The 14,370-nt window shown below is 42.5% G+C and overlaps 1 protein-coding gene across 2 annotated transcripts in view; it reads right to left on the minus strand.

The window, feature by feature from the left end:
- Positions 1–13,857, minus strand: part of WDR13 (WD repeat domain 13) — a 790,180-nt gene extending 776,323 nt beyond the window's left edge. Inside the window, exon 1 of one of the 2 annotated variants that reach the window (XM_044080309.1) lies at positions 13,680–13,857. The gene's annotated coding sequence lies outside the window, so the exon portion shown is untranslated. Of the gene's footprint in view, positions 1–13,443; positions 13,464–13,679 lie in introns of those variants that run through there. The other variant, XM_044080310.1, reaches the window with a different exon arrangement.
- Between the last annotated feature and the right edge of the window lie 513 nt (positions 13,858–14,370).

The following is a 14,370-nucleotide window of genomic DNA, read 5'->3' on the forward strand; positions in this document are numbered from 1 at the left end:
TGATGAGAAGGGCATCTTCCAGTGCCCTTTATGCACAGTACCTGCTTTTCACACAAGATGCTTTTTTCACATCAACTTCCACAGCTTTGCTCCTAACACAACAGTACTGTCTATACTCTAGATAAGGCTAGAGAGCCAATCCCATAAGATACCTCTTGATCTTGATTTAGAAAAATATAAAAGTATACAAATTAATAATTTCACTGGTAGTAGGTCCAAGTGATCTACCTAAGTGGAGATGGAAGACAGAGCTCACCAATGTGTAGTAATACATGCAACTATTCTCAAATAATTAAAAATAATACACATATAGAGACAAGCCACAAAAACTTAAAAGGGAATTGATAAATATTGATTAAAACAATAAGGCAAACCATGCAGTTATGGATTTAAATATGCAGATTAATAAGAAAGTGCAGATTAATCAACAGGTTCATAGGTTGGTACTAGGCTATCGGCCCTAGGGCCTATACAAGCCTAGCCATAACAATTCCCGGGCTATTTCTTCCCGCACTATTTACTTCCCTGGACCCCTGTCTAGCAGGGCGACTAACGTGATCCCCAGGATGAAGATCCCCAGGATGAATTTCCTTTCTCCCATCCAATCATCAAGGTTCCTTTTGAAGAGGGCCAAAAAGGCGCTCTGCTTAACATGTATGGGCAGTCTATTCCAGAGTCTGAGGAGTCTCTGGGTCAGGAACCTAGGTTTAATTAGGTACACATACAGGAATATTTAAAGAAAAATCCTACCCAAACTAGATATACAAACCTGACGACTACTAGCTTAAAGAGGTACTAAACTCTTAACTGTTGTACGTTCCTATATGATAACATGCAGAAACTGCAGACAGAAAACCTACATGGGTACTGCTCACCTCAATATCTTCTGCAAGACTCAGACAAAGAACAGTCTCAAACATTTATACATTTCTGTTCTCAAAACCAGTGATGACTTCATTTTTCTACAGAAAAAACATTACATCAATTTTTTTTTAAGTCACTTTCAACAGCAAAGATAACTAAACCAGACATTCCACTATCAAGGATAAGGGCTTAATTACACCAGTCCATAAGTAACAGAAAATGTTGTTTCTTTCGGCTTTTCCCAGTTAGGGGTCGCCACAGCAGAACTCCAGTCCGCTAATGACTGGCAGTTGATTTTTACGTGCTGAGTTGCCAGCCCTGACGCACAACCTTCAACGAACGCCCATTCATGCAGGTCTCCATGCAGAAGACGCTCTAGCTGAGAATCGAACCTGACAGCGTCTTACTGTGAGGCGACAACACTACCGCAGCACCACCACCGTGGATCCATAAGTAACAGAAAATACTATGCAAAAATTTGTGTACGGCATCTCTTAGCTGTTCACTTTCTTCATTCAATTCTTTTTTGGCTACTTCTCTGAAGTACACTGCAATTCCATTTTATGACCCTTGCTAGCATAACAGAAGCAGTAGGTTATATTTTACATCTGAAGGACTAGATTAATGCATTCCTTTCTTTTATAATTCTAACAAAAAAGAGTCACAAGGTTACACAAATTTTAAGGCCAAATTTGCTCCGAGTAAGAAATAAGAAAAACAAAATAAAAAGCATCTTTAAATCCGTTTAACTGAGCTTGACACCCTCTTGTCACCACAGTCAAAGTCTTCAGAGTATTCAGTAAAGCAGAAGTAAATACTTAACTTTCTCTGTTACCTGGCAGATGTTGGCAATTTGATCTCTGGTGCCTCTACCCTTTCACAAAGTAGCTTGTACATCTGGCATTTTGCCATTCAAGACAACACACGAAACAACCCACATTTAAAACCACGTTCCACCAATTTAGATACATAAAATGTCATATTATGAAAATATATGAGGTGAGAGAGTGATTCAATACAACAGGATATGTCAAAAGTGAAGCTTCAGCTGCAAAGTAATGAACAGTGGTGACCAAATATTCTGTGTCAAAAAGTGCTGCACACTGCCTATTCTCCAAGGATCTAAAACAAACAAAAAAAGATGATCAGCCTTATTACGGATTCCGGGATTGTTTATTTCTCAGTTTGATGAGGGCTTTCATCATAAGACAGACTTCCACCACTTTTGGCATATCTTGTCACACTTCCTTGTTTTTTTTCTGGAGAGCAACCACTGGTACCTTTCCAGACTTGACAGCCAAGATCAAGAATTTATTCAGACAAGGCGACTGTCCTGTCATAGCTTGATATACGTCACTCAACTACAAACACATAAGTACGTACTTGCATACTATATATAAAAAACATAATACACACACAGACTCACATATATAACCCAATTACATAAACACTGCCAACTAATCAATGCATGCAGCCACCATCAAAAGACTGTGCTTGGGTGTTGAAATAACAAAAAGACAACACAGTGATGACCTTTTCCATAAAAACAGATTTACTAGATGACCACCACCAATACAAACAGCACAGCAAACAGTGTTTCACTCCAAAATAACACACACACTTGCTGTGGTCTGAAAGTATTAACATGACTAAAATATGAACTACAGTAACATACTGAAAATTTTAAGGTGCAATACATACTTTAGGAAGAGGGAGGAGCATAGGGTAATGTACAAGAGTGAAGAAAGATGCACACAGGTGGATTACATCCTATGCAGGAGGGTCAGTCTGAAGGAGATTGGAGACTATAAAGTGGAGACATGGGGAAAGTGGAGACATGGGGAAAGTGTAGTTAGGCAGCATAGAATGGTGGCCTGTACGATGACATTGGTAATCAAGAAGAGGAGGAGGTGGCATATGAGAGCAGTGCCACGGATTAAATGGTGAAAGTTGAAAAAGTGATTGTGAGGTGGAGTTCAGAGAAGAATTGAGACAGGCACTGGGTGATGAAGGCTAAGGATAGGGCATATGGAGAGTTGTACGAGAGGTTGGACACTAAGAAGGGAGAAAAGAATCTGTAATGATTGGCTAGACAGAGGGACCAAGCTGGGAAAGATGTGCAGCAGGTAAGGGTGATAAAGGATAATGAGGGAAACGTACTCACAAGCAAGGAGAGTGCATTGAGCAAATGGAAAAAGTACTTTGAGGGGCTGATGAATGAAGAGAATGAGAGAGAGAAGGTTGGATGATGTGGTGATAGTGAATCAGGAAGTGCAATGGATTAGCAAGGAGGAAGTAAGGACAGTTATAAAAAGGATGAAGACTGGAAAGGCTGTTGGTCCAAATGACATACCAGTGGAAGCATGGAGGTGCTTAGGAGAAATGGCAGAGTTTTTAACCAGACTGTTTAATGAATTCTTAGAAAGTGACAGGATGCCTGAAGAGTGGAGAAAAAGAAGTTATCTTACCATAACATTCCATCTGTGTTGTAGACCTTAGTTCCGAGGACGGCCGTTTCCCAGCTCAAGCAAGCCAAAAGCTCTCAGCTAAGAACCTACCCACAATGCCTCTCTCCTAGTTACTCCAGATCGAGTTTGCCCACCCTAGATAAAAGATGTAGTAATAGAAAAAACAGTAGGAGGCTCTGTCTGAGCAAATACCTTAACCAGGAGTTCCTAAAGTCCACCCGTCGTCCAGGCAGAGGGGAGGAGGGCGGGAAGTAATGAATGAACAAAGATCTACAACACAGATGGAATGTTATGGTAAGACACAACTTCTTTATCTGATAATGTAAATCTTTGTTTATTCATTACAGACAGGACCGAGTCCCCAGCTACTCAAGTCCTGGCTGGCCCTAAGGAAGGATATTCCTGAGCACCATACAACCAAAAGATGCTCGTCCCGTGGAAGTCAAATCCAATTTGTAATGGGATATAAAGGTATGAGGTCTTGCCCAAGTGGCTGCAGCGCATATATCATCCATAGAGTCTCTGGAATGAAAAGCTACAGAAGTAGCCATAGATCTGGTAGAATAAGCCTTTATTCTGGAAGGTAAGGATAGCTTATTCTGTTGGTAGATAAAGGTAATGACGTTTCTAAGCCAAGAGAATAAAGTCACTTTGGAAACAGGTTTACCCAATCTGGGTCCTGCAAAGACCTATCTGTTTTCCTGAAAGATTTAGTCCTGTCCAAATAACAGTGAAGCTGCCGGTGCACATCAAGGGTGTATAAAAGTTACTCCCCTCTATTAGAATACCTTGGGAAGAAAATCGGCAGGTCAACAGATTGGTTAATGGAAAAAACAGAAATTACCTTGGGCAAGAAACAAGGGTCAGTACAAAGGGACAACCTATCCGTGTGGAAGATGAAGCAAGGACTCTTGACACTCAAGGCCTGCAGTTCAGATACTCTTCTTGCTGAGGAGAGCGCTACTAAAAGTATGGTTTTCCATGACAAAAATTTCAAATCACAAGAATCAAAGGGCTTTAAGGGAGAACCTGTGAGAGACTGAAGCACCAGAGTCGAGTCAAGTCCCAGGGTTCTAAGGGAGGCTTGACCGGAGATTTAACATGTAATACTCCCTTCAAAAAGGTCTTGAATAGGCAGTGTGATATAACTAAAGAATTATCAAGACCATTATGAAAATTGGTGATAGCTGCTAAATGTACAGTGATAGTTGAAGCGGAGACTCCTGCATGTTAAATAGTAGTCAGGTATTGTAGGATCTTTTGAATAGGCATAGAGAAAGAGTCTAAGTTCTGGTCTTTGGCCCAAATAGAGAACCTAGTCAATTTACTAGAATAAACCTTTCTAGTGGAAGGCTTGTGTGAGGCCAGAAGAATTTCACAACAGGAGATGGGATGTCAGGCAGCCTGGCAATCACTGGAAGTGGAGGAACCAAGCTGTATGCTTGAGACTGTGCAGGTTCGGACGAATCAGTCCCAGAGGATGAGATAAGAGGTCCTGGGAATGATCCAGGATCCACGGGCTGTGAATCAGATGAGGCCATAGAAACGGGAACCAGACTTGACATGGCCAGTAGGGAGCAATGAGGATCACTTTGCTTTTCAACCTCCTAGCTTTCTGGAGAAATTTTAGAATGAGGGGAAATGGGGGAAAGGCATACAGAAGACCCGGGGGCCAATCGTGCGTTAGAGCGTCCCTCGGTGGTTACCCCAGGGGGGGGGGGGGATCAAGGCAAAATAGCTTCTGCATTTGTAATTTAGAGGGGAAGCAAACAGGTCACAGCTAGGCTTGTCTCAATGGTTGGAAGACCCGGTCTGCTATTACAGGGTTGAGGGACCACTCGTGAGGCATCAGGATGTTCCTGCTCAGATTGTCTGCAATAAGGTTGGAACTCCCAGGAATGTGTTGCTATAAGAAAGCGATTGGAAGCCATCACCCAGTGCCAAATCCTCATGGCTTCCCGACACAGGGGGTAAGATCTGGTTCTGCCTTGCTTGTTGATATACCAGAAGACTGACATGTCTGACTGAATTGCAATGGTCCCAGAGGGTAGGGATGCATGGAACGCTTGCAAGGCTAAGAACTGCCCTCAGTTCCAGGACATTTATGTGCAAGTTGGCTTTGATGGGGGTCCAAGTGCCTTGGACAGTCTTTCCCTGGAAATGCCCCCACCCTAACAGTTAAGTGCCTGTGGTCACCGTGGGTTGGGGAAGACAGAACAGTCGACACCAAAGATTTGTTTGTGGCTTCATCCACCATAGCATTTCTTTCTTGCAACGGTTTGCAAGGTTATCATGTGGTTGAGTGGGTGGGTTAAACAACTGCCATACATTTGGTGAATAAGCTACTACAACTGCCATACATTTGATGAACACTCGGGGGGGGGGGGGTTGTCAGGAGGCCGAATGGCAGTGCCCTGAACCTCCATGAGCGGTGATCCATCTTTATGTGGTAGTACGCATACTGGAGGTCTACAGAGCACATCCAATTGTCCCTCCCTAGGGAGGGATGAATGGACTGTACTGTGACCATCCAGAATTTTTGAGGTTTGATAAATTTGTTCAGTAGGCTGAGATCCAGGATTGGTCTCCAGTCCCCTATCTTTTTTGGCACTAAAAAGAACCTCGAGTAACACCCGGATCATGTCTGGTCTGGTTGGATGACTTTTTCTTAGCAGCTTTTCTATTTCTAAGGCTGCTAATTCCCTCTGATTGGGTGGTACATCAGGGATTCGTTTGACAGGCCTGGGAGTTAAATTGAATGGTATTTGGTAGCCTCTGGATATTATTCTCTGCACCCAAACATAGGTAGTAATAAGATGCCAGGCTGGTAGAGAAAAATTACCCCCGACTGCTTCCAGAGGAAAGCAATCGGACTGCTGCTCAGCAGCACTGGTGGGGTCTGCAAGAGAAAAAAATCTCTGTTGCCCTGGTTATGCAGACCCCCTCTACCGCGAAAGGGGCATCTTCCATACGAGTTGCCCCCTCTGCCCCAGGGGGCTTGTTCACCACGAGTGTCACAAAAGGATCCTTCGGATTTCTTGAACCACATCTTTCCTCCCTTCTGGTTCCCGGAGTAGGACCACTGGGGGTTGGAAAAACGTATGCCCACAGCAGACAAGGTTTTTCCGTCTTTCTCACTATGCAAGGCAACAGCACCTCATCAGGCAGTACCCCCACCAAAGAGGAAGACATTTCAGAAATTAGGTCTCTTTGGAGGAGAGTAAAGTGTGCCAGATAGTTCAGCGGCCAAATGGTGAAGGTCGCTGAAGCACAGGTCCGCTTCCCTAGTCTGTCCATGGTCCGGGACTCCCTGTTTGGAAGATGGACAGTGGAACTATCTTCTGTCAGTTCCCTCTTGGTGGCCGCCACCACAACCATAGAATCAACTGTCAAATGCTTGGACCAGTGGGGCTAGTCTTCAGGTATAGATAAACATTTTGTCTGGCCTCCAGGGGACAGGATCTACGTTGTCTGGGGCCATCCAGGCATGCTGCACAATTAGTTTAACAAGGTCAACTGCTGGTGGGGTCACCCAGGAAGTAGATGTCCGGGCACAGAAGGCCTGCAGGAACACTGAGGACTTCCATTCCCCCCGCTGTCTGAGGATTTTGAGAATGTCTCCAAATGAAACTGGGGGAGAATGTGGGGACCCTTCCCCCTCATCACAATCAGTGTCTTCTGTGATACAGATTCCTCCGAGGAATAAAGGTGCTTCCTCTTGCACCATTTCTTCTGGGGTGGCTCTCTAGTAGGATCTTCTGAGGAGGACTCCAGAGAAGGGGTTCTCTTCAAAGAGGGTACTTGTGACTCCCGTGCCCGGGGACCTAACATAGCGGGTTGGGAGAGGTGCATGCTAGGGGAGGTTTCTGATACTGATGTCACTGGTGCTGACTATGAGCCTTCGGAAGGAAGGACCCTTTCCATTACCTGTACAGTAGACCCACTCAAGGAAAGATGGGAGCCCAGAACCGGGAGGGGCAACCTCGGAACTGGGGTCACACCCCGCTCTGAAGAGCCCACCTTCATTTGAGGGGTTCCGAGAGAACTGGAAGCCATCGGAACCATGGACACAGATGGTGCCAGCAAGAAAATAGGTGCCGGACTAGGTACGGATGGTCCAAGCACCGCTCCGAGAAAACATCGACGATACAGCAAGGTTGGTTGGTGCCAAAAGGGGAAAAACTGCTGTCGGAGCCGAGACTGTATGTACCGAAGCGGACACTGGTACAGAGATCAGGGTGGATGCTGGAGGAGGATAAACAGGGGAAGATGTGATAAAAAGATTCCGAGCCAGGAGGGACAGAAGGTCTAGTTGGAATGGGCAATCCCCTAGCTGCAGAAGCTGGTCCACAACCCGCACTAGGTCTAGTTCAGAAAAACTCCTAGTGGATCTAAAGGAGGCTGCTGAAGGGGAATCAGGTCTTTCTAGAAAGGGGCTAAACACCTCTGCCCCAAAAAAGGGGTCATAACTTGGAGAATATCTTGTCCTTGGCAGGTATTCGAGTTCTGGAGCCAAAGAAAGTGTCGGCACCATGGCCAGGGATGGTGCCGAGGCATGCAGTCAGTCATCGGAGCCTATGGAGCCAAAGAAACTGTCGGCACCGTGGTCGGGGATGGTACCGAGGCATGTACAGTCATCAGAGCTGATGTGGGAACTAAGGATGGCACCAAAGTCAGTGGCACCATGGTTGCAACCAAAATAGGAGTAAATATCAAGGTCAGCACTGAGGGAGAGGACACAGAGCCTGGTGCCGAAGAGGTCTGCGCCAAGGATGCTGGAGAAGCACAGAACCGACTCTGTTCCATAACTGATGGAGATGCAGGAACAGAGTGGCTCCGTTTTTCCTTATTTTTTTTGGTCTTAAGACAGGGCGAGACCTCAGACCCAGACAGAGCCTCCGAGAAAGGTGTCTTGAATGTTGTTGTTGTTTGTCTTTCGGCTTTTCCCGGTTAGAGGTCACCACAGCGGAACTTCGGTCCGCTAATGACTGGCAGTAGACTTTCACAAACGCCAAGGTGCCAGCTCGACATTCAACCTTTAATGAAGGAACGCCCATTTACGCATGTCTTTCAAACTCCCACCCAACCGCGGGGAGGATATGCAGACTCCACACAGAAGGCACTCCCCGCACTCCAGCTGAAAATTGAACAACCTTTTAAAATAAGTTTATTCTTACATTTTACTAGTGTCGGATTACTAAAACTAGCACAAATGTCACAGTCAGCTTTAATATGATCCATGCCCAAACAGTAGACGCAACGGTCATGTGTATCTAAGTTAGGCATCTTAGGTTCACACTTGTCACACTGTTTAAATCCCAACGTAGCTTTGTCTGACATGGTAATGTAACAATGCTATCCTACAGAAAAAGTAAGAAGGAAAATATCAGTGATGATATTTTAAAGAAAACTAGTAAAAAGGGAACACCTGTCAAAAACAGGAGAGAAGGACAGTCTGACATGGTAATGTAACAATGCTATCCTACAGAAAAAGTAAGAAGGAAAATATCAGTGATGATATTTTAAAGAAAACTAGTAAAAAGGGAACACCTGTCAAAAACAGGAGAGAAGGACAGTCCCAAAAAAGGTAAATAATTAAATTACCAAGGAAAAGGGTAGGAGATAGGCTCGTTTTATAGGCGACAGTGAGAAAAGGCTAACTTGATTAAAAATGTAGTAATTTTGAAGAAAAAAACTGTCATAAAATTAACAACTGTCTACTTAGCTTGAGAGAGATGGCTAACACGTCTGACTAGGAGCGCAGCAATTGAGATCTGGAGTAACTAGGAGAGGAGCATTGTGGGTACGTTCTTAGCAGAGTAACTAGGAGAGGAGCATTGTGGGTAGGTTCTTAGCAGAGAGTTTTTGGCTTGCGCGAGCTGGGAAATGGCCATATCAGTTCCGAGGATGGAACAGAGGTCCTATCTGTAATGAATAAACAAAGATTTACAACATCAGATAAAGTGTTTTGGTACCAATTTTTAAGAATAAGGATGATGAGCAGAGCTATAGTAACTACAGAGGGAAAAAACTGATCAGTCACAGCATGAAGTTATGGAAAAGAGTAGTGGAAGCTAGGTTAAGAAGGGAGGTGATGATTAGTGATCAGCAGTATGGTTTCATGCCAAGAAAGAGCACTACAGATGCGACGTTTGCTCCGAGAGAGTGTTGATGGAGAAGTACAGAGAAGGTCAGAAGGAGATGCATTATCTCTTTGTGGTCTTAGAGAAAGCATATGATAGGGTGCCTAGAGAGGAGTGGTGGTATTCCATGAGAAAGTCTGGAGTGGCAGAGAAGTATGCAAGAGTGGTACGGGATATGTACGAGGGCTTTGTGACAGTGGTGAGGTCTGCAGTGGGAGTGACTTGATGCGTTTAAGGTGGAGGTGGGATTACATCAAGGAGCAGCTCTGAGCCCTTTCTTACTTGCAATGATGATGGACAGGTTGACAGACAAGATCAGACAGGAAGCCCCGTGGACTATGATGTTTGCAGATGATATTGTGATCTGTAGTGAGAGTAGGGACCGGGTTGAGGAGACCCTGAAGAGGTGGAGATATGCTCTAGAGAGGACAGGAATGAAGGTCAGCAGGACTAAAACAGAATATATAGGTGTATGAATGAGACTGAGAATAGAAGAATGGCGAGGATGCAGGGAGTAGAGCTGGAGAAGGTGGATGAGTTTAAATACTTGGGAACAACAAGAGTAATGGTGAGTGTGGATGACAGGTGAAGAAGAGAGTACCGGCAGGGTGGAGTGGGTGGCAAGTGTGTCAGGAGTGATTTGTGACAGACAGGTATCGGTCAGAGTGAAAGGGAAGGTCTACAAGAGGGTAGTGAGACCAGCTATGTTATATGGTTTGGAGACGGTAGCACTGACAAAGAGTCAGGAGTCAGAGCTGGACGTGGCAGAGCTAAAGATGTTAAGATTTGCACTGGTTGTGACAAGGATAGACAGGATAAGGAATGAGAATATTAGAGGGTCAGCTCAGGGTGGACAGTTTGGAGACAAAGCCAGAGAGGCAAGATTGCGTTGGTTTGGACATGTGCCGAGGAGGGATGCTGGGTATAATGGGAAAAGAATGGTAAGGATGGAGCTGTCAGGTAAGAGGAAGGCCTAAGATAAGGTTTATGGATGTGGTGAGAGAGGACGTGCAGGTGGTTGATGTGACAGAGCAGGATGCTGAGGACAGGAAGAAATGGAAACAGATGATCTGCTGTGGCAACCCCTAACGATAACAGCTGAAAGAAAAAGATGAAGAAAGTTTGTGGGATATTTTTAAAATGACAGTACTAATGCCCAAACTGTCTCTGTACGTTATTACTAGTTTTATGTATATTTCACTATAAAACATTACTTCCAATATTTGCTGAACTACACAGACACGTTCAATTTCTATACACTAACATTATTTTGAATATTATCCAGAAATCCAGCAGCTCCAAACTGGGACTTCCTAATTTGCACACTTCCACCTACTGTTTGCACTAAAGTTTCTCCAACATGTCTCAGTCAGAACAGGTAAACTGATGATTATGGAGGGGATCCAGAGCATGGCTGATTGCAGACAGCTATGGTGGAAAAAACATGAGCTAAAAACAAAATAGACTGTTTATTAGTTAAAAAACATTATCCCTCATACGTTCATTCTCCACTTACTTAATCCATTTCAGGGTCACAGGTGGGTCTGGGCCTATTGCAGACTTCTGTGTGTGCGAGAGAGAGAGAGAGAGAGAGAGAGAGAGAGAGAGAGACACACACACACACCACACCCTACAGGCATTCTGAAGGATTAATAACTCACTAATAAATGCCTTTTCAGTGTGGACGGAAACCAGAGTACCTGGAAAAACCCGCAGACAATGCAAGAACATGCATACTCCATACAAAAGGTACAACAGCCAAGCCAAGACCCTAGGTGGAGAACCAACATTAAGAAGCGATGCTTCTCTGTGCCACTGTGCCGCCTTATATTAACAGTACAATTAAAAAAAAAAATCAGTAACAGCTGTTAAATACACTACCATCTACAATCTCACAAAAAATGTATTGGTTTCTTAAATTCACCACAACTTTAATAAAGGACAAACTGAACCAAATAAACTGCTGAAATGAGTCCTTCAGCACCACATAGTAAGATCAGGATTACAGTTCTACTGCCATCCGGGGGGGGGCTAAGAACTGGCCAGTCCAGATTCCAACATCCAGCTATCAAGCAGATAAGATCCATGTCTATCCTGATAAACAAGTTAACCATTTCTGCAGCTCCAGGTCCGTGTTGGATCACCAGGTTAACCATTTCCGCAACAAAAGTCACATTAAATGTGAACCTCTGAAAGTGAAATGCACCAATTCTTAGTCTCCCAAAATATACACTACAATAAAACCATATACTGTTCACAAACTGGAAAAAAAATGATAAAAATTAATTATCTACTGACTGAGAAAAAATATGCTTATAGCAATACCTGCTTGACAAAACAGGCAACCTTTCTGCAAGATGATATCTAAGTCTGTATCAGAAACACTCTTGAAAACATTCTTTTAAGCAGTGTAACTTGTTATGTTACATTGTATTCCCTTTATGACCCACAAAATGTAAAATACAAAAGACTACTTTGCCTGAGAAGGAAACATAATAAACATTTGCATTCAAAAGCATGCCAGTCATATTTATGGAATCTTAAAGCATATCATTTTCCAATCAGAAAATATCTTTTAAACTTAACATTAAAACAAATAAAAACTCTCATCCACACCTATTTCAATGCACATAAGCTTACCTTGAGACAAACATTTGTATAAACCCCATCACAGTGTACAAACTACTACATACAACAAGGTCACAGCACATAGTACATATAACCAGTGGTCAATTCTGTCGGTAGGGTCATGGATAATGCCCTCAGCAAACAGTACAGCATAAAACATATTAAATCTTATTAAAGATGACATCAACTCTGACAATTTCACAAAGCAGATATGATTTGTAAATGCAATGACCCTAAACGAAAATAAAGAATTCACAAACTATAAATATAGAAGAATATATACATATTTTAAAACCCATAAAAAGCCCATCCACCATTCTGTGGACAGCAAATAAAAGAATAACAATGAAAGAAAAGTTTAAAGTGAGTGAAAACACTGCAGTGACAAGAATCTTACACTACAGTGAAAAAAAGTTACAATTTTGGTCACATATAAAAAGAACTCAAGCTATATGCAATCAATGACACACCTCCTTTGTATTGCCACTTGAAAATTATAACACACAAATAAATTAATTTCAGTAATACAGAACTAAAACAGTGGTATTTTTCATACCTCTAAACTTCTTTGCTCAAGAATTCTGGTCAAAACCAAAAATAATGGGGAGACAATAGGCTCCAAACCAGGGGCAATTTACATATTACACTGGTACACTTAAAAAAAAAAAAAAAAAAAGTAACAGAGCAATAGATTTTTACATCAAGTGCACAGTTTCTGAACAAGAAGTATGGAACTCATATATGTCTGCTACTACTAACTGTAATTTACCAGAAAAATCCAAAGTTTTATGATGTACAGGGCAGAAATAATAAGAGATATTTGATAGAAATAGTACTATGCAGCATTTGATACTGTAATGTATGTATATCTATTTTAATTGTGGCTCCTCCATAGCTCTCAACCAAATCGGGGACAAATCCAGAAATAATCAGGTACACTTTGAATTAATACACATTTTCTAAACTACAAGAAATCTATAATTACTATCATTATCTATTAAGTGCAATTCCCTATCTTTTCTCCAGCATTCATCATTTTAAGAGATATTAACATGGCCAGAGACCTAAAATCTGAGTAAAAATCAGAGACAGTTGAGATGTATAGGCTCCTGTTGTGCATCTTTTGCCACTACTTTTCCAAAATTCATCTACTGGAAAACTTTATCAATGACAGCTTGTCGGACAGTCTGTCAAACAGTAATACCAGGAAAAGAAGACTTACTATACAGAACTGCAGTGCAAAACAAATGTAAAAGCAACTGCATAATAACTAACTACACGCACAAGAGGCAACAATGACACATCACAAAAAAGAAAGAAAAATAGACTAGTTGTTCAACCTGTCGTTGTTACCGCTAAAAAAGCCACAACCAAAATCGGATGGACAACCTATAGCATCTAGTTACTTTGCCCACCGTCTGATGTACTTATATCAGTTCATCGGTCTTCTATCTAATGTGTTACACCTTTCAGTTCCTCAGTCCCCACGGAAATCGACTGATTAATGAAAATAACTACACCGCTCCTAAAACACAAATGACAAAGAAAAACTACTAAAACCTGGCCGCACATCTACCTGTGCTTGTCTAAGTGACAACGAATCCAGAAAGCCCACTGCATTCCTCGATCAAGTAAAACAGGCAATAAGGAAAATATCCCATTCTGCCTGTAAATCTACTCGTCCAGTTACGATAATGGTTAAGTTCCTACGTGAAAAAAAAAGACGCTGGCGACATCACGTCACGTAACACTGGCATTCAAACGTTCTGAACCTTCCGTATTTTATTGATGTTGTTTTAATACCCACAGTCTTATTCACTTTGTGTTGACGTGGTTCTGATTCGGTGGTTATTAGTGGGTATTAAACTATTAACGGGAAGATTGTCGTAGATACTGTTAAGAAAGGAAGTATTATTCGATGTCAGTTTTTTAAACATATATTTCAACTGTTATGATTTAGATTTAGGCCCTCCGTTCCAATCTGGCTCTTCCCAGACTTCCTGAGTTTAACTGAGCCAGAGCTCCTGAACCAGAGTTCCCTAGTTTAAGAGGTCTGAGGCAAAACTGCTAAATAATCAAACTAAGCAGGCAAATCTGTACCTAGGCATACTCAAGTGTACTGTATTGAGTACATGTTTTTTTCTGAGCATCTCTTGGAGACTTCAACACTCAAAAAGCACAATGTTTAGAACTGTGGAAACGAACATTTGGAGTACAGAGGTATACAAAAATGTGGGAAAAGAATCTTCTTTTTTCGTCTGCTCCCA

Source organism: Protopterus annectens, chromosome 8.part0 (genome assembly GCF_019279795.1).
Source record: "Protopterus annectens isolate FY-2018-M chromosome 8.part0, PAN1.0, whole genome shotgun sequence".
Lineage (NCBI taxonomy): Eukaryota > Metazoa > Chordata > Ceratodontiformes > Protopteridae > Protopterus > Protopterus annectens.